This window comes from Delphinapterus leucas, chromosome 21 (assembly GCF_059928025.1).
Source record: "Delphinapterus leucas isolate spDelLeu-1000000601 "Yukka" chromosome 21, BTC_Dleu_Yukka2, whole genome shotgun sequence".
NCBI lineage: Eukaryota > Metazoa > Chordata > Mammalia > Artiodactyla > Monodontidae > Delphinapterus > Delphinapterus leucas.
The window spans coordinates 35086888-35105165 of NC_143149.1; positions in this window are offsets into that span (position 1 = coordinate 35086888).

Genomic DNA, 18278 nt, shown 5'->3' on the forward strand with positions numbered 1-18278 from the left:
TCCAGACTTTAGTTTGGGGCAGTGTCAGGGTCTGTGTTAGGTGTAGTGTCAGGGCATTAGTGAGAGACAGTATCAGGGCCTGAATTAGCCGTAGTGTTAGGGCCTTAGTTAATGCCAGTGTTAGTGCTTTAGTTAGGGCTAGCATTAGAGACTTTGTTAGGAATCGTAGGTGGGCCTGAGTTAGGTGTAGTCAGGGCCTTAGTTAGGGACAGTGTCAAGGCCTTAGGGACAGTGTCAGGGCTTTAGTTAGGACTACCATTAGAGCCTTTGTTAAGTATCATGTCAGGGCCTGAGTTAGGAGTGGTGTCAGGGACTTAGTTAGGACCAGCTTCATGGCCTTAGATAGGAGTACTGCCAGGGCGATAGTTAAACACAGTGTCATGGCCTAAGTTAAGGACAGTGACAGGGCCTTAGTTAGGACTTGCAACAGAGCTTTCGTTACGTATCGTGTCAGGGCTGTGTAGGAGTAGTGTTAACGCCTTAGTTAGGGACACTGTCAGACCCTTTGTTAGGAGTAGTTTGAAGGCCTTAGCTAGGCCAGGGTAACGAGCTCAGTTAGGACTAGCATCTGAGCCTATGTTAGGCAGAGAGTCAGTGCCTTAGTTAGGGACAGTTTCAGGGCCTAGGTTAAGAGTAGTGTCAAAGCCTTAGTTAGGGTCATTGTCAAGGGCTTAGTTAGGACTAGCATAAGGCCCTTCATTAGGTAATGTGTCAGGCCCTGAGTTAGGAGTAGTGTCAGGGCCTGAAATATGTGCGGTGTCAGAGTCTAACTTCGGGAGACTATCTGGGCCAGTGTTAGGAGTAGTGTCAAGGCATTAGTTAGTGCCAGTGCCCGGGCCGTAGTTAGGTCAAGCATCAGAGAGTTTGTTAGGAATCGTGTGAGGGCCTCAGTTAGGAGTAGTGTCAGGGCGTTGGTTAGTGACAGCATCAGGGCCTGAGTTAGGAGTAGTGTCAGAGCTTTAGTTTGGGGCAGGGTCATGGCCTGAGTTAGGTGTGTCAGGGCGTTAGTTAGGGACAGTATCAGGGCCTGATTTAGGAATAGTGTCAAGGCCTTAGTTAATGCCACTTTCAGTGCCTTAGCTAGTGCTAGCATCAGAGACTTTGTTAGGAATCGTGGGTGGGCCTGATTTAGGAGTAGTGTCAGGGCCTTAGTTAGGGACAGTGTCAGGGCTTGATTTAGGTTTAGTTTCAGGGCTTCACTTACGGACAGTGTCTTGGCTGGTGTTCGGAGTAGTGTCAGGGTATTAGTTAGGGTCAGTGTCATGGCTTTCATTAGGAGTAGCATCAGAGCCTCTGTTAGGTATCGTGTCAGGGCCTGAGTTAAGAGCAGTGTCAGGGCCTTAGTTAGGGTCAGTGTCATGGCCTGAGTTAGGAGTACCATCATGGCCTTTGTTAGGGAGAGACTCACTCAGGCCTGAGTAAGGGTTGTGACAGGGCGTTAGTTAGGAAGAGTTTCAGGGCTGTACTTAGGACTAGCATCAGAGCATCTGTTAGGTATTGTGTCAGGGCTTGAGTTAGGGACACTGTCACACCTTAGTTAGGAATAGTGTCAAGGCCTAAGTTAGGGCCAGTGTCAGGTTCTTAGGACTAGTATCAAAGTCTTCTCTAGGAACCGTGTCAAGGCCTGACTTAGGAGTAGCATCAAAGCCTTAGTTACGGACAGTGTCAGAGCCTGAATTAGGAGTAGTATCAGAGTCTAAGTTAGGGGCGGTGACAGGGCCTTAGTTAGGTCTAGCATCAGAGCCTTCGTTACGTATCTTGACAGGGCCTGAGGTAGGAGTACTGTTAGAGCCTTATTTAGGCACACTGTCAGTCCCTTAGTTAGGAGTAGTGTGAAGGCCTTAGTTAGGTCAGTGTCAGGGGCTTAGTTAGGACTAGCATCAGAGCCTATGTTAGGCACAGAGTTAGGGCCTGAGTTAGGAGTAGTGTAAGGGCCTTAGTAAGGGACAGTGTCAGGGACTGAGTTAGGAAGTAGTTTCAAGGCTTTAGTTAAGGCCAGGGTCAGGGGCTTAGTTAGGACTAGCATAAAGCCTTTCGTTAAGTATCGTTTCAGGGCCCAAGTTAGGAGTAGTGTCAGGACCTGACATAGGTGCAGTGTCAGAGCCTGATTTAAGGAGAGTATCAGGGCCAGAGTTAGCAATAGTGTCAGGGCCTTCGTTAGGGACAGTGTCAGGGCATTTGTTAGGACTAGCATCAGAGACTTTGTTAGAAATCATGTGAGGGCCTTAGTTAGGAGTAGTGTCAGGACCTTAGTTAGGGACAGTGTCAGGGCCTGAATTAAGTTTACTTTCAGATCTTTAGTTACTGACAATATTATGGCCTGAGTTATGCATAGTGTTAGGGTCTTAGTTAGGGCCAGTGTCATGGCCTTAGTTAGGACTAGCAACAGAGCCTTTGTTAGGTATGGTGTCAGGGCCTGAATTAGAGCTAGTGTCAAGGCCTTAGTTAGTGACAGGGTCAAGGCCTTAGTTAGAGACAGCGTCAGGGCATTAGTTAGGACTATCATTAGAGCCTTTGTTAAGTAACATTTAAGGGCCTGAGTTAGGAGTGTTGTCAAGGCTCTAGTTAGGACCAGGGTCATGGCCTGAGTTAGTAGTAGTGTCAAGGCCTTAGTTAGGGACAATGTCAAGGCCTTAGTTAGGGCTAGCATTGGAGAATTTGTTAGGAATCATGTGAGGGCCTGAGTTAGGAGTAGTGTCAAGACCTTAGTTAGGGATACTGTCAGGGCCTCAGTTCGGAGTAGTATCAAAGCCTTAGCTAGGGCCAGTATCTGCGTCAGATTTAGCAGTAGTGTTATAGCCATATTTAGGGACACTGTCAGGGCCTTATTTAGGCCTAGCATCAGAGCCTATGTTAGGAATTGTGTCAGGGCCTGAGTTACGAGTGCTCTCAGGGCCTTAGTTAGGGACAGTGACAGGGCCTTAGGACTATCATCAGAGCCTCCGTTAAGTTTCGTGTCAGGGCCTGAATTAGGTGTAGTGTCAGTACAATATTTAGTGACAGTGTCAAGGCCTTATTAGGGACAGAGTCAGGGCATTAGTTAGGAATACCATTAGAGCCTTTGTTACGTATCATTTCAGTGCCTGAGTTCTGAGAGGTGTCAGGGCCGGAATTAGGACCAGGGTTATGGCCTGAGTTAGGAGTAGTATCAAGGCCTTAGTTAGGGACAGTGTCAGGGCCTTAGTTAGGACTAGCATCAGAGACTTTGTTAGGAATAATGTGAGAGCCTGAGTTAGGAGTAGTGACAGGGCCATAGATACGGACAGTGTGAGGCCTGAGTTAGGTGTAGATTCAAGGCCTTAGATACAGACATCATGCCCTGACTTAAGACGAGCATGCAGGCCTTAGTTAGGGACAGCGTCACAGCCTCGGGATTAATTAGGAAATAAGGCTTGTGCCAACAGGTCCGCATTTGCAGGTTGACATTTGTCCCCTCCCTGAATCAACTTCTCTTCACAGGGTGTTCAACATGCAGCGAAATCCCTCATCCAAGGAACGATCTAAGTACGCTCTCGGGCCTTAGTCTCTTCTTAAATGCTGCACTTTAGAAGGAAGAACTCTGCTTTAATTACAGTAGGAATGCATGCAGGCTATCTCCTGTTGGTATCGTGGCTTCTGTTATGAGTTCTTAGAAAAACTGCGAAGAAGATTGTTTATCCAGGTGCAGCTCAGATGAGGGAAATGACGAAGACTTCCATGGCATGTAAGATGTGAACAAGAGGCTTGCTGGAGCTGTTGGCGTGCTGAGGAAATCTAGCTGTCCCAAGGAAGAGTGCAGTGTGTTGCCCTACACTCGGCATACACAGAGTGACTGGGAATGGCTTCCGGGCCTGGATGTTTCTGAGCAGAATAGTGGAGCCTGCCGCTACTCAGTGTCCTTGCAGGGAATAAGGTGCCCACGCGAGTGTTCTAAGTGTCCGGCAACGTGTGCTCACGTTAAAGAAATGCAGAACTTCGGGCTTCCCTGGTGACGCTGTGTTTGAGTCTGCCTGCCGAAGCCGGGTACACAGGTTCGTGGCCCGGTCCGGGAAGATCACACATGACGCAGAGCGGTTGGGCCCCTGAGCCATGGCCGCTGGGCCTGCGCTTCTGGAGCCTGTGATCTGCAACGGGAGAGGCCCCAACTGTTAGAGGCCCGCATATTGCAAAAAAAAGTGGGGAAAATATTTGGGCAGGGAAGATTTCTGCGATCTGGCCTCCGTCTCCAGGGAACATGCATATCCTTGTGTTTTCTCACAAGTCAAAGGTGGCTCTAGCTACACGCTTCTCCCCTCCCTGAATCAACTTTTCATCACAGGGTGTGCAACACGGAGGGAACTCCTTCATCCTGGAACGCTCCAAGTAGCCTCTCAGTCCTCAGTCTCTTCTTAAATGCTGCAGTTTAACAGGAAGAGCTCTGCTTGAATTACAGTAGGAGTGCATGCCGGCTATGTCCTCATGGTATGGTGTCTTCGAGTACGAGTTTTTAGAGGGAATGCGAAGCAGATGGTTTTTCCAGGTGCAGCTCAGATGTGGGCAATGAGGAAGACTTCTATGGCATGTAGGACGTGAGAGAACAGACTTCCTGGAGCTGTTGGCATGCTGAAGAAATCAAGCTGTCCCAAGGAAGAGTGCAGTGTGTTGCCATGCACTCGGCATACACAGAGAGATAGGGAAGGGCATCCGGGCCTGGATGTTTCTAAGCAGAACACTGGAGCCTGCAGCTCCTCAGTGTTCTTTCAGGGAATAGGGTGCCAAGGCGAGTGTTCTAAGTGTCCGGCAACGTGTGCTAGCGTTAAAGAAATGCAGAACTTCGGGCTTCCCTGGTGGCGCAGTGGTTGAGAGTCTGCCTGCCGAAGCGGGGTACACAGGTTCGTGGCCCGGTCCGGGAAGATCGCACAGGGCGCAGAGCGGCTGGGCCCGTGAGCCATGGCCGCTGGGCCTGCACTTCTGGAGCCTGTGATCCGCAACGGGAGAGGCCACAACAGTTAGAGGCCCGCATACTCAAAAAAAAGCGGGAAAATAAAAGGGCAAGGAAGATTTCTGCGACCTGGCCTCCGTCTCCAGTGAACATGCAGCCTACATCCTTGTGTTTTCTCACAAGTCAAAGGAGGCTCTAGCTACACACTAGTACCCTCCCTGAATCAACTTTTCTTCACAGGGTGTTCAACATGCAGGGAACTCCCTCATCCCGGAACTCTCTAAGTAGGCTCTCGGTCCTTAGTCTCTTCTTAAATGCTGCAGTTTAAAGGAAGAACTCTGCTTTAGTTACAGTAGGAATGCATGCCGGCTATGACCTCATCATATGGTGTCTTCGAGCACGAGCTCTTAGAAGGAATGCGAAGCAGATGGTTTTTCCAGGTGCAGCTCAGATGAGGGCAATGAGGAAGACTTCTATGGCATGTAGGACGTGAGAGAACAGAGTTCCTGGAGCTGTTGGCGTGCTGACGAAATCTAGCTGTCCCAAGGAAGAGTGCAGTGTGTTTCCCTACGCTCGGCATACACGGAGTGGGAATGGCTTCCGGGCCTGGATGTTTCTGAGCAGAATAGTGGAGCCTGCCGCTACTCAGTGTCCTTGCAGGGAATAAGGTGCCCACGCGAGTGTGCTAAGTGTCCGGCAACGTGTGCTCACGTTAAAGAAATGCAGAACTTCGGGCTTCCCTGGTGACGCTGTGTTTGAGTCTGCCTGCCGAAGCCGGGTACACAGGTTCGTGGCCCGGTCCGGGAAGATCACACATGACGCACAGCGGTGGGGACCCTGAGCCATGGCCGCTGGGCCTGCGCTTCTGGAGCCTGTGATCTGCAACGGGAGAGGCCCCAACTGTTAGAGGCCCGCATATTGCAAAAAAAAGGGGGGAAAATAATTGGGCAGGGAAGATTTCTGCGATCTGGCCTCCGTCTCCAGGGAACATGCATATCCTTGTGTTTTCTCACAAGTCAAAGGTGGCTCTAGCTACACGCTTCTCCCCTCCCTGAATCAACTTTTCTTCACAGGGTGTGCAACACGGAGGGAACTCCTTCATCCTGGAACGCTCCAGGTAGCCTCTCAGTCCTCAGTCTCTTCTTAAATGCTGCAGTTTAACAAGAAGAGCTCTGCTTGAATTACAGTAGGAATGCATGCCGGCTACGTCCTCATGGTATGGTGTCTTCGAGTACGAGTTCTTAGAGGGAATGCGAAGCAGCTTGTTTTTCCAGGTGCAGCTCAGATGAGGGCAATGAGGAAGACTTCTATGGCATGTAGGACGTGAGAGAACAGACTTCCTGGAGCTGTTGGCATGCTGAGGAAATCAAGCTGTCCCAAGGAAGAGTGCAGTGTGTTGCCCTACACTCGGCATACACAGAGTGACTGGGAATGGCTTCCGGGCCTGGATGTTTCTGAGCAGAACAGTAGAGCCTGCCGCTACTCAGTGTCCTTGCGGTGTATAGGGTGCCCACGCGAGTGTTCTCTGTGTCCGGAAATGTGTGCTAACGTTAAAATAATGCAGAATTTCGGGCTTCCCTGTTGGCGCAGTGGTGGAGGGTCTGCCTGCCGATGCAGGAGACACGAGTTCGTGCCCCGGACCGGGAAGTTCCAACATGCCCCGGAGTGAATAGGCCCGAGAGCCCAGGCCGCTGAGCCTGCGCGTCTGTAGTCTCTGCTCCGGATCAGGAGAGGCCACGACAGTGAGAGCCCCGTGTACAAAGAAAACAATTTAAAAAAGCCTTCCTGCACTGCGACGAAGTCCATTTTGAAACTGCTGCATGCCTCCGCTTCAGCAGGGCATTTCAGGGACTTACCTCGAGGAAACGGCTGAGTTTTGGTCTTCACGTAGGTATAGAGAATGGCAGCATCAGCTCCCAACCCGGCCTTGGAAGCACCATGTTTTAGTAGAGAAAACCCCATTTCTTCCCAGAGCCAAGCCTACAGTTTCCACAGAGCCGTGAACAGTATGCCTCTCCGGGAAATTCAAGGCCCCGTGAATAGAACTTTCAAAATGGGAAACACGCCTTGTGCCATCAGCCCCGTATTTGCAGGCAGACACGCAGTACGCTTACCTGTAAATTTAAGATGTCCAAAGACACAGAGGTTCACAATGGGCCCTGACGTGAATCGACTTCTTTCGGAGAGACTTCTGCGTGTAGCAAACTGCCTCCAACAAGACAGGCTCTAGTTAGGCCTATAAGCATTTCCTCTCGCAAAACACTGCAGTGTTACACGGAGAAGTCTCCTATAGTTGCAGGTGGAACACAAGCAGCCTTTCTCCCTCAAGGAACACAATGGGTCCTTCCCTGAATGAACTTCTATTCGCAGGGTGTCCTGCGTTTAGCGAACTGCGTCAACCAAGGCAGGCTCAAGTTAGGCCTATAATCATGTGCCGCTCCTAAACAGGCTACGGTAGCACCCTGTATATTTAGCGAAAATTCCTTTGTTCCCCGAGTGCTGCCTACACGTACTACAGCCCCGTTAGAAACCTGTACTTTAGGAAGGTTCCAGGCAGCATGAATGGACCTTTCAAAATGGGCAAGTGGGGTTTCCCTGGTGGAGCAGTGGTTGAGAGTCTGCCTGCCGAAGCGGGGTACACAGGTTCGTGGCCTGGTCCGGGAAGATCGCACAGGACGCAGAGCGGCTGGGCCCGTGAGCCATGGCCGCTGGGCCTGCACTTCTGGAGCCTGTGATCCGCAACGGGAGAGGCCACAACAGTTAGAGGCCCGCATACTCAAAAAAAAGCGGGAAAATAAAAGGGCAAGGAAGATTTCTGCGACCTGGCCTCCGTCTCCAGTGAACATGCAGCCTACATCCTTGTGTTTTCTCACAAGTCAAAGGAGGCTCTAGCTACACACTAGTACCCTCCCTGAATCAACTTTTCTTCACAGGGTGTTCAACATGCAGGGAACTCCCTCATCCCGGAACTCTCTAAGTAGGCTCTCGGTCCTTAGTCTCTTCTTAAATGCTGCAGTTTAAAGGAAGAACTCTGCTTTAGTTACAGTAGGAATGCATGCCGGCTATGACCTCATCATATGGTGTCTTCGAGCACGAGTTCTTAGAAGGAATGCGAAGCAGATGGTTTTTCCAGGTGCAGCTCAGATGAGGGCAATGAGGAAGACTTCTATGGCATGTAGGACGTGAGAGAACAGAGTTCCTGGAGCTGTTGGCGTGCTGACGAAATCTAGCTGTCCCAAGGAAGAGTGCAGTGTGTTTCCCTACACTCGGCATACACGGAGTGGGAATGGCTTCCGGGCCTGGATGTTTCTGAGCAGAATAGTGGAGCCTGCCGCTACTCAGTGTCCTTGCAGGGAATAAGGTGCCCACGCGAGTGTTCTAAGTGTCCGGCAACGTGTGCTCACGTTAAAGAAATGCAGAACTTCGGGCTTCCCTGGTGACGCTGTGTTTGAGTCTGCCTGCCGAAGCCGGGTACACAGGTTCGTGGCCCGGTCCGGGAAGATCTCACATGACGCAGAGCGGTGGGGCCCCTGAGCCATGGCCGCTGGGCCTGCGCTTCTGGAGCCTGTGATCTGCAACGGGAGAGGCCCCAACTGTTAGAGGCCCGCATATTGCAAAGAAAGGGGGGAAAATAATTAGGCAGGGAAGATTTCTGCGATCTGGCCTCCGTCTCCAGGGAACATGCATATCCTTGTGTTTTCTCACAAGTCAAAGGTGGCTCTAGCTACACGCTTCTCCCCTCCCTGAATCAACTTTTCTTCACAGGGTGTGCAACACGGAGGGAACTCCTTCATCCTGGAACGCTCCAGGTAGCCTCTCAGTCCTCAGTCTCTTCTTAAATGCTGCAGTTTAACAGGAAGAGCTCTGCTTGAATTACAGTAGGAATGCATGCCGGCTACGTCCTCATGGTATGGTGTCTTCGAGTACGAGTTCTTAGAGGGAACGCGAAGCAGCTTGTTTTTCCAGGTGCAGCTCAGATGAGGCCAATGAGGAAGACTTCTATGGCATGTAGGACGTGAGAGAACAGACTTCCTGGAGCTGTTGGCATGCTGAGGAAATCAAGCTGTCCCAAGGAAGAGTGCAGTGTGTTGCCCTACACTCGGCATACACAGAGTGACTGGGAATGGCTTCCGGGCCTGGATGTTTCTGAGCAGAACAGTAGAGCCTGCCGCTACTCAGTGTCCTTGCGGTGTATAGGGTGCCCACGCGAGTGTTCTCTGTGTCCGGAAATGTGTGCTAACGTTAAAATAATGCAGAATTTCGGGCTTCCCTGTTGGCGCAGTGGTGGAGGGTCTGCCTGCCGATGCAGGAGACACGAGTTCGTGCCCCGGACCGGGAAGTTCCAACATGCCCCGGAGTGAATAGGCCCGAGAGCCCAGGCCGCTGAGCCTGCGCGTCTGTAGTCTCTGCTCCGGATCGGGAGAGGCCACGACAGTGAGAGCCCCGTGTACAAAGAAAACAATTTAAAAAAGCCTTCCTGCACTGCGACGAAGTCCATTTTGAAACTGCTGCATGCCTCCGCTTCAGCAGGGCATTTCAGGGACTTACCTCGAGGAAACGGCTGAGTTTTGGTCTTCACGTAGGTATAGAGAATGGCAGCATCAGCTCCCAACCCGGCCTTGGAAGCACCATGTTTTAGTAGAGAAAACCCCATTTCTTCCCAGAGCCAAGCCTACAGTTTCCACAGAGCCGTGAACAGTATGCCTCTCCGGGAAATTCAAGGCCCCGTGAATAGAACTTTCAAAATGGGAAACACGCCTTGTGCCATCAGCCCCGTATTTGCAGGCAGACACGCAGTACGCTTACCTGTAAATTTAAGATGTCCAAAGACACAGAAGGTTCACAATGGGCCCTGACGTGAATCGACTTCTTTCGGAGAGACTTCTGCGTGTAGCAAACTGCCTCCAACAAGACAGGCTCTAGTTAGGCCTATAAGCATTTCCTCTCGCAAAACACTGCAGTGTTACACGGAGAAGTCTCCTATAGTTGCAGGTGGAACACAAGCAGCCTTTATCCCTCAAGGAACACAATGGGTCCTTCCCTGAATGAACTTCTATTCGCAGGGTGTCCTGCGTTTAGCGAACTGCGTCAACCAAGGCAGGCTCAAGTTAGGCCTATAATCATGTGCCGCTCCTAAACAGGCTACGGTAGCACCCTGTATATTTAGCGAAAATTCCTTTGTTCCCCGAGTGCTGCCTACACGTACTACAGGCCCGTTAGAAACCTGTACTTTAGGAAGGTTCCAGGCAGCATGAATGGACCTTTCAAAATGGGCAAGCGGGGTTTCCCTGGTGGCGCAGTGGTTGAGAGTCTGCCTGCCGAAGCAGGGTACACAGGTTCGTGGCCCGGTCCGGGAAGATCCCACAGGTCGCAGAGCGGCTGGGCCCGTGAGCCATGGCCGCTGGGCCTGCACTTCTGGAGCCTGTGATCCGCAACGGGAGAGGCCACAACAGTTAGAGGCCCGCATACTCAAAAAAAAGCGGGAAAATAAAAGGGCAAGGAAGATTTCTGCGACCTGGCCTCCATCTCCAGTGAACATGCAGCCTACATCCTTGTGTTTTCTCACAAGTCAAAGGAGGCTCTAGCTACACACTAGTACCCTCCCTGAATCAACTTTTCTTCACAGGGTGTTCAACATGCAGGGAACTCCCTCATCCCGGAACTCTCTAAGTAGGCTCTCGGTCCTTAGTCTCTTCTTAAATGCTGCAGTTTAAAGGAAGAACTCTGCTTTAGTTACAGTAGGAATGCATGCCGGCTATGACCTCATCATATGGTGTCTTCGAGCACGAGCTCTTAGAAGGAATGCGAAGCAGATGGTTTTTCCAGGTGCAGCTCAGATGAGGGCAATGAAGAAGATTTCTATGGCATGTAGGACGTGAGAGAACAGAGTTCCTGGAGCTGTTGGCGTGCTGACGAAATCTAGCTGTCCCAAGGAAGAGTGCAGTGTGTTTCCCTACACTCGGCATACACGGAGTGGGAATGGCTTCCGGGCCTGGATGTTTCTGAGCAGAATAGTGGAGCCTGCCGCTACTCAGTGTCCTTGCAGGGAATAAGGTGCCCACGCGAGTGTTCTAAGTGTCCGGCAACGTGTGCTCACGTTAAAGAAATGCAGAACTTCGGGCTTCCCTGGTGACGCTGTGTTTGAGTCTGCCTGCCGAAGCCGGGTACACAGGTTCGTGGCCCGGTCCGGGAAGATCACACATGACGCAGAGCGGTGGGGCCCCTGAGCCATGGCCGCTGGGCCTGCGCTTCTGGAGCCTGTGATCTGCAACGGGAGAGGCCCCAACTGTTAGAGGCCCGCATATTGCAAAAAAAGGGGGGAAAATAATTGGGCAGGGAAGATTTCTGCGATCTGGCCTCCGTCTCCAGGGAACATGCATATCCTTGTGTTTTCTCACAAGTCAAAGGTGGCTCTAGCTACACGCTTCTCCCCTCCCTGAATCAACTTTTCTTCACAGGGTGTGCAACACGGAGGGAACTCCTTCATCCTGGAACGCTCCAGGTAGCCTCTCAGTCCTCAGTCTCTTCTTAAATGCTGCAGTTTAACAGGAAGAGCTCTGCTTGAATTACAGTAGGAATGCATGCCGGCTACGTCCTCATGGTATGGTGTCTTCGAGTACGAGTTCTTACAGGGAACGCGAAGCAGCTTGTTTCTCCAGGTGCAGCTCAGATGAGGGCAATGAGGAAGACTTCTATGGCATGTAGGACGTGAGAGAACAGACTTCCTGGAGCTGTTGGCATGCTGAGGAAATCAAGCTGCCCCAAGGAAGAGTGCAGTGTGTTGCCCTACACTCGGCATACACAGAGTGACTGGGAATGGCTTCCGGGCCTGGATGTTTCTCAGCAGAACATTAGAGCCTGCCGCTACTCAGTGTCCTTGCGGTGTATAGGGTGCCCACGCGAGTGTTCTCTGTGTCCGGAAATGTGTGCTAACGTTAAAATAATGCAGAATTTCGGGCTTCCCTGTTGGCGCAGTGGTGGAGGGTCTGCCTGCCGATGTAGGAGACACGAGTTCGTGCCCCGGACCGGGAAGTTCCAACATGCCCCGGAGTGAATAGGCACGAGAGCCCAGGCCGCTGAGCCTGCGCGTCTGTAGTCTCTGCTCCGGATCGGGAGAGGCCACGACAGTGAGAGCCCCGTGTACAAAGAAAACAATTTAAAAAAGCCTTCCTGCACTGCGACGAAGTCCATTTTGAAACTGCTGCATGCCTCCGCTTCAGCAGGGCATTTCAGGGACTTACCTCGAGGAAACGGCTGAGTTTTGGTCTTCACGTAGGTATAGAGAATGGCAGCATCAGCTCCCAACCTGGCCTTGGAAGCATCATGTTTTAGTAGAGAAAACCCCATTTCTTCCCAGAGCCAAGCCTACAGTTTCCACAGAGCCATGAACAGTATGCCTCTCCGGGAAATTCAAGGCCCCGTGAATAGAACTTTCAAAATGGGAAACACGCCTTGTGCCATCAGCCCCGTATTTGCAGGCAGACACGCAGTACGCTTACCTGTAAATTTAAGATGTCCAAAGACACAGAAGGTTCACAATGGGCCCTGACGTGAATCGACTTCTTTCGGAGAGACTTCTGCGTGTAGCAAACTGCCTCCAACAAGACAGGCTCTAGTTAGGCCTATAAGCATTTCCTCTCGCAAAACACTGCAGTGTTACACGGAGAAGTCTCCTATAGTTGCAGGTGGAACACAAGCAGCCTTTCTCCCTCAAGGAACACAATGGGTCCTTCCCTGAATGAACTTCTATTCGCAGGGTGTCCTGCGTTTAGCGAACTGCGTCAACCAAGGCAGGCTCAAGTTAGGCCTATAATCATGTGCCGCTCCTAAACAGGCTACGGTAGCACCCTGTATATTTAGCGAAAATTCCTTTGTTCCCCGAGTGCTGCCTACACGTACTACAGGCCCGTTAGAAACCTGTACTTTAGGAAGGTTCCAGGCAGCATGAATGGACCTTTCAAAATGGGCAAGCGGGGTTTCCCTGGTGGCGCAGTGGTTGAGAGTCTGCCTGCCGAAGCGGGGTACACAGGTTCATGGCCCGGTCCGGGAAGATCGCACAGGACGCAGAGCGGCTGGGCCCGTGAGCCATGGCCGCTGGGCCTGCACTTCTGGAGCCTGTGATCCGCAACGGGAGAGGCCACAACAGTTAGAGGCCCGCATACTCAAAAAAAAGCGGGAAAATAAAAGGGCAAGGAAGATTTCTGCGACCTGGCCTCCGTCTCCAGTGAACATGCAGCCTACATCCTTGTGTTTTCTCACAAGTCAAAGGAGGCTCTAGCTACACACTAGTACCCTCCCTGAATCAACTTTTCTTCACAGGGTGTTCAACATGCAGGGAACTCCCTCATCCCGGAACTCTCTAAGTAGGCTCTCGGTCCTTAGTCTCTTCTTAAATGCTGCAGTTTAAAGGAAGAACTCTGCTTTAGTTACAGTAGGAATGCATGCCGGCTATGACCTCATCATATGGTGTCTTCGAGCACGAGCTCTTAGAAGGAATGCGAAGCAGATGGTTTTTCCAGGTGCAGCTCAGATGAGGGCAATGAGGAAGACTTCTATGGCATGTAGGACGTGAGAGAACAGAGTTCCTGGAGCTGTTGGCGTGCTGACGAAATCTAGCTGTCCCAAGGAAGAGTGCAGTGTGTTTCCCTACACTCGGCATACACGGAGTGGGAATGGCTTCCGGGCCTGGATGTTTCTGAGCAGAATAGTGGAGCCTGCCGCTACTCAGTGTCCTTGCAGGGAATAAGGTGCCCACGCGAGTGTTCTAAGTGTCCGGCAACGTGTGCTCACGTTAAAGAAATGCAGAACTTCGGGCTTCCCTGGTGACGCTGTGTTTGAGTCTGCCTGCCGAAGCCGGGTACACAGGTTCGTGGCCCGGTCCGGGAAGATCACACATGACGCAGAGCGGTGGGGCCCCTGAGCCATGGCCGCTGGGCCTGCGCTTCTGGAGCCTGTGATCTGCAACGGGAGAGGCCCCAACTGTTAGAGGCCCGCATATTGCAAAAAAACGGGGGGAAAATAATTGGGCAGGGAAGATTTCTGCGATCTGGCCTCCGTCTCCAGGGAACATGCATATCCTTGTGTTTTCTCACAAGTCAAAGGTGGCTCTAGCTACACGCTTCTCCCCTCCCTGAATCAACTTTTCTTCACAGGGTGTGCAACACGGAGGGAACTCCTTCATCCTGGAACGCTCCAGGTAGCCTCTCAGTCCTCAGTCTCTTCTTAAATGCTGCAGTTTAACAGGAAGAGCTCTGCTTGAATTACAGTAGGAATGCATGCCGGCTACGTCCTCATGGTATGGTGTCTTCGAGTACGAGTTCTTAGAGGGAACGCGAAGCAGCTTGTTTTTCCAGGTGCAGCTCAGATGAGGGCAATGAGGAAGACTTCTATGGCATGTAGGACGTGAGAGAACAGACTTCCTGGAGCTGTTGGCATGCTGAGGAAATCAAGCTCTCCCAAGGAAGAGTGCAGTGTGTTGCCCTACACTCGGCATACACAGAGTGACTGGGAATGGCTTCCGGGCCTGGATGTTTCTGAGCAGAACAGTAGAGCCTGCCGCTACTCAGTGTCCTTGCGGTGTATAGGGTGCCCACGCGAGGGTTCTCTGTGTCCGGAAATGTGTGCTAACGTTAAAATAATGCAGAATTTCGGGCTTCCCTGTTGGCGCAGTGGTGGAGGGTCTGCCTGCCGATGCAGGAGACACGAGTTCGTGCCCCGGACCGGGAAGTTCCAACATGCCCCGGAGTGAATAGGCCCGAGAGCCCAGGCCGCTGAGCCTGCGCGTCTGTAGTCTCTGCTCCGGATCGGGAGAGGCCACGACAGTGAGAGCCCCGTGTACAAAGAAAACAATTTAAAAAAGCCTTCCTGCACTGCGACGAAGTCCATTTTGAAACTGCTGCATGCCTCCGCTTCAGCAGGGCATTTCAGGGACTTACCTCGAGGAAACGGCTGAGTTTTGGTCTTCACGTAGGTATAGAGAATGGCAGCATCAGCTCCCAACCTGGCCTTGGAAGCATCATGTTTTAGTAGAGAAAACCCCATTTCTTCCCAGAGCCAAGCCTACAGTTTCCACAGAGCCATGAACAGTATGCCTCTCCGGGAAATTCAAGGCCCCGTGAATAGAACTTTCAAAATGGGAAACACGCCTTGTGCCATCAGCCCCGTATTTGCAGGCAGACACGCAGTACGCTTACCTGTAAATTTAAGATGTCCAAAGACACAGAAGGTTCACAATGGGCCCTGACGTGAATCGACTTCTTTCGGAGAGACTTCTGCGTGTAGCAAACTGCCTCCAACAAGACAGGCTCTAGTTAGGCCTATAAGCATTTCCTCTCGCAAAACACTGCAGTGTTACACGGAGAAGTCTCCTATAGTTGCAGGTGGAACACAAGCAGCCTTTCTCCCTCAAGGAACACAATGGGTCCTTCCCTGAATGAACTTCTATTCGCAGGGTGTCCTGCGTTTAGCGAACTGCGTCAACCAAGGCAGGCTCAAGTTAGGCCTATAATCATGTGCCGCTCCTAAACAGGCTACGGTAGCACCCTGTATATTTAGCGAAAATTCCTTTGTTCCCCGAGTGCTGCCTACACGTACTACAGGCCCGTTAGAAACCTGTACTTTAGGAAGGTTCCAGGCAGCATGAATGGACCTTTCAAAATGGGCAAGCGGGGTTTCCCTGGTGGCGCAGTGGTTGAGAGTCTGCCTGCCGAAGCGGGGTACACAGGTTCGTGGCCCGGTCCGGGAAGATCGCACAGGACGCAGAGCGGCTGGGCCCGTGAGCCATGGCCGCTGGGCCTGCACTTCTGGAGCCTGTGATCCGCAACGGGAGAGGCCACAACAGTTAGAGGCCCGCATACTCAAAAAAAAGCGGGAAAATAAAAGGGCAAGGAAGATTTCTGCGACCTGGCCTCCGTCTCCAGTGAACATGCAGCCTACATCCTTGTGTTTTCTCACAAGTCAAAGGAGGCTCTAGCTACACACTAGTACCCTCCCTGAATCAACTTTTCTTCACAGGGTGTTCAACATGCAGGGAACTCCCTCATCCCGGAACTCTCTAAGTAGGCTCTCGGTCCTTAGTCTCTTCTTAAATGCTGCAGTTTAAAGGAAGAACTCTGCTTTAGTTACAGTAGGAATGCATGCCGGCTATGACCTCATCATATGGTGTCTTCGAGCACGAGCTCTTAGAAGGAATGCGAAGCAGATGGTTTTTCCAGGTGCAGCTCAGATGAGGGCAATGAGGAAGACTTCTATGGCATGTAGGACGTGAGAGAACAGAGTTCCTGGAGCTGTTGGCGTGCTGACGAAATCTAGCTGTCCCAAGGAAGAGTGCAGTGTGTTTCCCTACACTCGGCATACACGGAGTGGGAATGGCTTCCGGGCCTGGATGTTTCTGAGCAGAATAGTGGAGCCTGCCGCTACTCAGTGTCCTTGCAGGGAATAAGGTGCCCACGCGAGTGTTCTAAGTGTCCGGCAACGTGTGCTCACGTTAAAGAAATGCAGAACTTCGGGCTTCCCTGGTGACGCTGTGTTTGAGTCTGCCTGCCGAAGCCGGGTACACAGGTTCGTGGCCCGGTCCGGGAAGATCTCACATGACGCAGAGCGGTGGGGCCCCTGAGCCATGGCCGCTGGGCCTGCGCTTCTGGAGCCTGTGATCTGCAACGGGAGAGGCCCCAACTGTTAGAGGCCCGCATATTGCAAAGAAAGGGGGGAAAATAATTGGGCAGGGAAGATTTCTGCGATCTGGCCTCCGTCTCCAGGGAACATGCATATCCTTGTGTTTTCTCACAAGTCAAAGGTGGCTCTAGCTACACGCTTCTCCCCTCCCTGAATCAACTTTTCTTCACAGGGTGTGCAACACGGAGGGAACTCCTTCATCCTGGAACGCTCCAGGTAGCCTCTCAGTCCTCAGTCTCTTCTTAAATGCTGCAGTTTAACAGGAAGAGCTCTGCTTGAATTACAGTAGGAATGCATGCCGGCTACGTCCTCATGGTATGGTGTCTTCGAGTACGAGTTCTTAGAGGGAACGCGAAGCAGCTTGTTTTTCCAGGTGCAGCTCAGATGAGGGCAATGAGGAAGACTTCTATGGCATGTAGGACGTGAGAGAACAGACTTCCTGGAGCTGTTGGCATGCTGAGGAAATCAAGCTGTCCCAAGGAAGAGTGCAGTGTGTTGCCCTACACTCGGCATACACAGAGTGACTGGGAATGGCTTCCGGGCCTGGATGTTTCTGAGCAGAACAGTAGAGCCTGCCGCTACTCAGTGTCCTTGCGGTGTATAGGGTGCCCACGCGAGGGTTCTCTGTGTCCGGAAATGTGTGCTAACGTTAAAATAATGCAGAATTTCGGGCTTCCCTGTTGGCGCAGTGGTGGAGGGTCTGCCTGCCGATGCAGGAGACACGAGTTCGTGCCCCGGACCGGGAAGTTCCAACATGCCCCGGAGTGAATAGGCCCGAGAGCCCAGGCCGCTGAGCCTGCGCGTCTGTAGTCTCTGCTCCGGATCGGGAGAGGCCACGACAGTGAGAGCCCCGTGTACAAAGAAAACAATTTAAAAAAGCCTTCCTGCACTGCGACGAAGTCCATTTTGAAACTGCTGCATGCCTCCGCTTCAGCAGGGCATTTCAGGGACTTACCTCGAGGAAACGGCTGAGTTTTGGTCTTCACGTAGGTATAGAGAATGGCAGCATCAGCTCCCAACCCGGCCTTGGAAGCACCATGTTTTAGTAGAGAAAACCCCATTTCTTCCCAGAGCCAAGCCTACAGTTTCCACAGAGCCGTGAACAGTATGCCTCTCCGGGAAATTCAAGGCCCCGTGAATAGAACTTTCAAAATGGGAAACACGCCTTGTGCCATCAGCCCCGTATTTGCAGGCAGACACGCAGTACGCTTACCTGTAAATTTAAGATGTCCAAAGACACAGAAGGTTCACAATGGGTCCTGACGTGAATCGACTTCTTTCGGAGAGACTTCTGCGTGTAGCAAACTGCCTCCAACAAGACAGGCTCTAGTTAGGTCTATAAGCATTTCCTCTCGCAAAACACTGCAGTGTTACACGGAGAAGTCTCCTATAGTTGCAGGTGGAACACAAGCAGCCTTTCTCCCTCAAGGAACACAATGGGTCCTTCCCTGAATGAACTTCTATTCGCAGGGTGTCCTGCGTTTAGCGAACTGCGTCAACCAAGGCAGGCTCAAGTTAGGCCTATAATCATGTGCCGCTCCTAAACAGGCTACGGTAGCACCCTGTATATTTAGCGAAAATTCCTTTGTTCCCCGAGTGCTGCCTACACGTACTACAGGCCCGTTAGAAACCTGTACTTTAGGAAGGTTCCAGGCAGCATGAATGGACCTTTCAAAATGGGCAAGCGGGGTTTCCCTGGTGGCGC